Below are 7,168 nucleotides of genomic sequence, written 5' to 3'. Positions count from 1 at the left end.
CCACAACTAAAAGTATAGTGGATAACAAGATAAGGAGAAAAGAGTCAGAGCATGGCACTATTAAAAAATCACTTCACAAAGAAAGCAATGGAAGGGAAGAACAAGAGAACTACAAAACAGACATAAAACAATGAAGAAAGTAGTAACAATAAGTCCTGACCTTTCAATAATGCTTTTAAATGTAAATGTATTAAACCTTCCAATTGAGAAATGTTGAATGGCCTGAGTAGATTAAAAAACAAGACCCAACTACATACTTTAGATTTCATGACACATATAGGATGAAAGTGAAAAGGTAGAGACAGAGATTCCATGCAAATAATAATCAAAAGAAAGCAAAGTCAGGCAAAAGAGAAGTTAAGCCAAAACCATTATAGGAGACATAATAATTAAATAGTTCAACAAGAATCGATAACCCATGTTATTATATATATATTCAATATATGCCCCCAACATCAAAAAATGTAAATAAACAAAGCCAACATTGACAGATCTTAAGGAGAAATAGAAGCAATACAAAAATATCCCACTGTTTATAATGGATGGATTGTTTAGACAGAAAATCAATAAGAAAACAACAGAACTGAGCAACACTATAGTCAAAATGCCATTACCAGACACATAGTGCCCATTCACCCAATACACTGACCCATACAGCACATTTTTACCCAATGTATAGAAAAATACACATTCTTCTCAGTGACACATGAACTATTCTCCAGGACAAGCTAGATCACAAACAAGTCTCAGAAAATTTAAGAATATCAAAATAATTCAAGTGTCTTTGCTGACCACAATGGAAGCTGGAGATCAAGAATGAAAAGAAAACAGGAAAAATTCATAAATACATGAAAACTAAATGACACACTCATATTTTGAGGCTTTTCTCTATTTATATAAAGAATGCTATTGAGATTTGATAGGGATTGCACCAAGTCTATAGATTACTTTGAGCAGTATAGACATTTTAGCAATATTAATTCTTTCAATCTATTAACACAGAATGATTTTCCAATTATTTGTATCTTTTTAATTTTCCTTCATGATGGTTTAATGTATTAAACATTTTTATAATGTTAAAAGAAACTGACTTTTTTTTTTTTAAGTAGAAGATGAAAGTAGAGAGCAAGTAAGCCATTATTTGGAGAGCTCCCAGTTGGAGAAAACTAAGATCATGGCATCCAGTCCCACTACTTCATGGCAAATAGATGGGAAAACAATGGAAACACTGACAGACTTTATTTTGGGGAACTCCAAAATCACTGCAGATGATGACTGCAGCCATGAAACTAAAAGATGTTTTCTCCTTGGAAGAAAAGCTATGACCAATCTAGACAGCATATTAAAAAGCAGAGACATTACTTTGCTGACAAAAGCAATGACAACCCACTCCAGTACTCTTGCCTGGAAAATCCCATGGAGGGAGGAGCCTGGTAGGCTGCAGTCCATGAAGTCGCTAAGAGTCGGACACGACTGAGCGACTTTGCTTTCACTTTTCACTTTCATGCATTGGAGAAGGAAATGGCAACCCACTCCAGTGTTCTTGTCTGGAGAATCCCAGGGACGGGGGAGCCTGGCAGGCTGCTGTCTATGGGGTCGCACAGAGTCGGACACGACTGAAGCGACTTATCAGTTGCAGCATGGTTTATCCAATAGTCATGTATGGATGTGAGAGTTGGACTAGAAAGAAAGCTGAGCATTGACGAATTGATGCTTTTGAACTGTGGTGTTGGAGAAGACTTTTCAGAGTCCCTTGGACTGCAAGAAGATCCAACCAGTCCATCCTAAAGGAAATCAGTCCTGAATATTCATTGGAAGGATTGATACTGAAGCTGAAACTCCAATACTTTGGCCACATGATGTGAAGAACTGACTCTTTGGAAAAGACCCTGATGTTGGGAAAGATTGAAGGTGGGAGGAGAAGGGGATGACAGAGGATGAGATGATTGAATGGCATCACTAACTCAATGGCCATGAGTAAATTCTGGGAGTTGGTGATGGACAGGAAAGCCTGGCATGCTGCAGTCCATGGGGTTGCAAAGAGTCAGATGTGACTGAGCAACTGAACTGAAGTTGCATAAGCCTCAATACTCATAAGACACATAAATATTTGGGGAAAATATTAGTTGAATCAGTTTTTAGCATATTTCATCACCCTCTGCTCATCCTATCTATCACCTAACCCTGGATTTTTGTCATTTCTCCCTTTTCACACAAGTAAACATGATCTTAAATATACAAATGTTTATTGATTTAAAGATGGGTTTGTTGAAAAGGTAATATATGGAATTTAGAAAGATGGTAACAATAACCCGGTGTACGAGACAGCAAAAGAGACACTGATGTATAGAACAGTCTTATGGACTCTGTGGGAGAGGGAGAGGGTGGGAAGATTTGGGAGAATGGCAATGAAACATGTAAAATATCATGTAGGAAACGAGTTGCCAGTCCAGGTTCGATGCATGATGCTGGATGCTTGGGGCTGGTGCACTGGGACGGCCCAGAGGGATGGTATGGGGAGGGAGGACGGAGGAGGGTTCGGGATGGGGAACACATGTATACCTGTGGCGGATTCATTTTGATGTTTGGCAAAACTAATACAATTATGTAAAGTTTAAAAATAAAATAAAATTAGAGAAGTAAAAAAAAAAAAAAAAAAGAAGTGAAGGGTAGGTATATAGGTGGGGTTTGTGGCAAGTAAGGTGAGATCATAAAAAGTTTTGAGGCTAAGGAGGGAAACCAAAATGACAATGTATCTTTAGTCATCCAAGGAGCATATTTTGTAAAGAATAAAAGGGAATCAATTACCTAATTTTTTAAATTCCCTTGTTTCTGAGTATATTCTGATTATTTATTGCTAGAGTTCTTTCTGGTAAAAGACTACCTAGTAATGCCTGAATCCAGTTAAAAAACTAGACTTCCAAAGAAGAAAAATATAATCCATAAAAAAAAATTTTAATGAGCAATCATTAAAAGCAAATTCAGAAATTACAGAGATGATTTAATTGGCTGATAAGGTCTTTAAACCTCTAATATAAATATACCTACTGAGGCATAAAAACAAAGTAGAGAAAAAATAAGCAAATGGAGCTTCTAAAACTAAAATACAATATCTGGAATGAAAATTTGTCTGGATTAACTTAACAAGACACAAGACATTGCAGAATAAAAGAATTTGAAATTCAACACATAGCAATTGACTATCCAAATTGAAGTAGAGAGAGAAAAATACGAGTAGAAACTATTATCATTAAGGATAATATCAAACCATGTAAAATATGTCATTTGGAGATTCAGAATAAGGGATAAGTAGAAAAAAAATTTTTAATGATAGATGGAATTTTTCCAAATTTAATGAAGCTATAAACCCACTGATCCAAGAGGCTAAACAAACCTCAAACAAGATAAAGTAAATAAAACCACCCATGGCACTTGATAATATATTGCTGAAGTCCATTCATAAACAAAAATAACTCAAGAGCAGCCAGGAAATTTTGACACACTATATATAGGGGAACAATGTTAAGTATTACTGACTTCTTGTTTGAAGTAATGCAAGCCAGATAATTCAGACACTTTTGAAAATAACTCAAACCTGAAAGAAAATTAAAGTGTTTTCAGATGAATAACAGATGATAGAATGTGAGGCTATCAGACATACACTACACAAAAATGTTATCTAAAGGTCTAAAAGTTAAAGGAAAGTGATAATAAATGAAAGCTTGAATCTACCCAAAGCAATAAGAACTGTGTTAAATGATAATTCTGCAAGTAAATATTTTAAAAACTTCTTCTCATTTTTAAAATACTACAATATTTAAGACAAAAATAGCAATTGTGTATTACAAAATTATAATATATTTATAAGTAGAATATATGACAACAGTAACATAAATAACAAGAACAGGGAAATAGAAGTATACTATAATAATGTCTTACATTATATATTAAATGACATGCTATCTAAAGAAAAATGTTATTAAAGAGTAATATTTTCAACATTATGATAAGCTCTGCAAAAAGAGATACAGCCAATAAACCAACAGAGTACATAAAATAGAGTATTAAAATGCTCAATTAAAGATTAAAATAGGAACAAAAAAGCATAAAACAAACAGCAAGCTAGTAAACTTAAACACAAGTATATAAATAATTATGTTAAATTTAAATAATTTAGACACTCCAACTAAAAGCAAGATGATAAGACTACATAAAGTAAGACAAAATCATACACTGTATAAACACGGAAACATAGGGTCACAAAGATATACCATGCAAACACTGATCAGAGAAAGCTGTATTATATATATTAACATTATATGAAGTAAGCCTATAGGATAAAGAATATATTCAGAGAGAAAAGAACATTTCATGATGATAAAATACAAAAGAAATTATGTAGTTTCAAAATCAGCATGAAGCAACTGAAATGGTGTTTACAGGAAAATTTACAGCCTTTATGCTTCCTTGAGGCTTACATTAGAAAAGAAAAGAAAACTGAGAGCAAATGATCTAAGATTCCACCTCAAGAATCTACAAAAATACAGCAAATCAAAACCAAACAAGAAGAACAAAAACTAATAGAAATCAATGAAATAAGAAACATACACAATAAAGCAAATCAACAAAGTCAACTGGTAATCTTTTTGAAAGGCTAATGACACTGATAATCCTCTAGCAAAAATTTCAATCAAGAAAAACTAAAAGAACACAAATTTAACAACACCAAGAATGAAAGGGGGGTTATCACTTTAGATCCTACCAATATGTAAAAGATACATTGTTGTTCAGTCACTAAGTCCTATCCAACTCTGCCACCCTGTGGACTGCAGCACCCAAAGCTTCCCTGTCTTTCACTGTCTTCTGGAGTTTGCTCAGATTTATATCCATGGAGTCAATGATGCCATCCAACCATCTCGTCCTCTGTTGCCCACCTTCTCCTCCTGCTCTCATCTCGATCTTTCCCAAAACCAGGGTCTATTCCAATGAGTTGGCTCTGCACATCAGGTGGTCAAACTATTGGAACTTCAACTTCAGCATCAGTCCTTTCAATGAATATTCAAGGTTGATTTCCTTTAGGATTGACTGGTTGATCTCCTTGTTGTCCAAGGGATTCTCAAAAGTCTTCTCTAGCACCACAGTTCAAAAACATCAGTTCTTTGGTGCTCAGTCTTCTTTATGGTCCAACTCTCACATCCATACCAGACTACTGGAAAAAAGATAGCTTTGACCTTTGTCAGCAAAGTGATGTTTCTGCTTTTTAATATGCTATCTAGGTTTATCATAGCTTTTCTTCCAAGGAGCAAGCATCTTTTAATTTCATCGTTGAAGTCACCATCTGCAGTGCTTTTGGAGCCGAAGAAAATAAAATCTGCCACTGTTTCCATTTCTCCCCCATGTATTTTCTTCCCAAGTGATGCTAGTGGTAAAGAACCTTCCTACCAATGGAGGTAGACATAAGAGATGTGGGTTCGATTCCCTTCCATCCTGGGAAGATTCCCTGGAGGAGGAAATGGAAACCCACCTCAGTATTCTTGCCTGGAAAATCCCATGAACAGAGGAGCCTGGCAGGCTACAGTCCATAGGGTTGCGCAGAGTTGGACATAACTGAAGCAACTTAGCACTGCACATTTGCCATGAAGTGATGGGACTGGATGCCATGATCTTAGTTTTTTAACAATATTGGGCGTGTTCAGGGTGGTGTGACCATAGACTGATCTTAGTTTTTGAATGTTGAGTGTTAAGTCAGCTTTCTCACTCTCCTTTCACCTTCATCAAGAGGTTCTTTAGTTCCTCTTCACTTTCTGCCACTAGAGTGATAGCATCTGCATATCTGAGGTTGTTGATATTTCTCCTGAATATCTTGATTCCAGCTTGTGCTTCATCCAGTACAGCATCTCGCATGATGTACTCTGCATATAAATTAAATAAGCAGGGTGACAACATACAGCCTTGTCATACTCCTTTTCCTGCATTGAACCAGTCCATTGTTCCATGTTTGGTTCTAGCTGCTGCTTCTTGACAGGTAAGGTAGTCTGGTATTCCCACCTTTTTAAGAATTTCCTACAGTTTGTTGTGATGCACACAGTCAAAAGATTAAGCATGGTCAATGAAACAGAAGTAGATTTTTTTCTGGAATTCTCTTGCTTTTTCTATGATCCAACAGATGTTGGCAATCTGATCTCTGGTTCCTCTTCCTTTTCTAAATCCAGCGTGTACATTTGGAAGTTCTCAGTTCACAAACAGTTGAAGCCTAGCTTGAAGGATTTTGAGCATTACCTTGCTAGCATATGAAATGAGTGCAGTTGTGTGGAACTTTAAACTTTCTTTGGCATTGTCCATCTTTGGGATTGAAATGAAAACAACCTGACCTTTTCCAGTCCTGTGGAACTCCATTGCTGAGTTTTCCAAATTTGCTGGCATATTGAGTGCAGCACTCTAACAGCGTCATCTTTTAGGATTTGAACTAGCTCAGCTGGAATTCCATCACTTTCACTAGCTTTTTTCATCTTAATGCTTCCTAAGGCCCACTTGACTTCAGACTCCAGGATATCTGGCTCTAGGTGAGTGACCACATCATCATCGTTATCTGGGTCAATAAGTCCTTTCTTGTGTAGTTCTTCTTTGTATTCCTACTGCCTCTTTTTTATCCTTTTAATTCTGTTAGGTCCTTGCATGTCTTCCCTTGAAAATACAACTACCAATATTTGAAAGCACACAAAAAAAATGGAAAATCTGAAAAAAATCTGAAGTTTCTTTAAAAATTCCCATTAAGAAAATTGCAGTACTCCAATGTCAGCTCTTCCACAGAGCTCAGAAATGATTTCTACTCTGGATTTATCCTAAACACAGTACTTCACCTTCAACAATCTGATCAGATCAGATCAGGAGCTCAGTCATGTCTAACTCTTTGCGACCCCATGAATCGCAGCACGCCAGGCCTCCCTGTCCATCACCAACTCCCAGAGTTCACTAAGACCCACGTCCATCGAGTCAGTGATGCCATCCAGCCATCTCATCCTCTGTCGTCCCCTTCTCCTCTTGCCCCCAATCCCTCCCAGCATCAGAGTCTTTTCCAATGAGTCAACACTTCGCATGAGGTGGCCAAAGTACTGGAGTTTCAGCTTTAGCATCATTCCTTCCAAAGAAATCCCAGGGCTGATCTTCA

General features: G+C 36.5%; 1 protein-coding gene across 1 annotated transcript in view; it reads left to right on the top strand.

Moving 5' to 3' along the window:
* Positions 1–7,168, top strand: part of LOC139182962 (antigen WC1.1-like) — a gene marked incomplete in the record, with an annotated part of 771,738 nt that overhangs the window by 443,972 nt on the left and 320,598 nt on the right.

This window comes from Bos indicus, chromosome 5, assembly GCF_029378745.1.
Source record: "Bos indicus isolate NIAB-ARS_2022 breed Sahiwal x Tharparkar chromosome 5, NIAB-ARS_B.indTharparkar_mat_pri_1.0, whole genome shotgun sequence".
Classification (NCBI taxonomy): Eukaryota; Metazoa; Chordata; class Mammalia; order Artiodactyla; family Bovidae; genus Bos; species Bos indicus.
The sequence above is the reverse complement of the archived record's forward strand: the minus strand, read 5'-3'. Positions and strand labels throughout refer to the sequence as shown.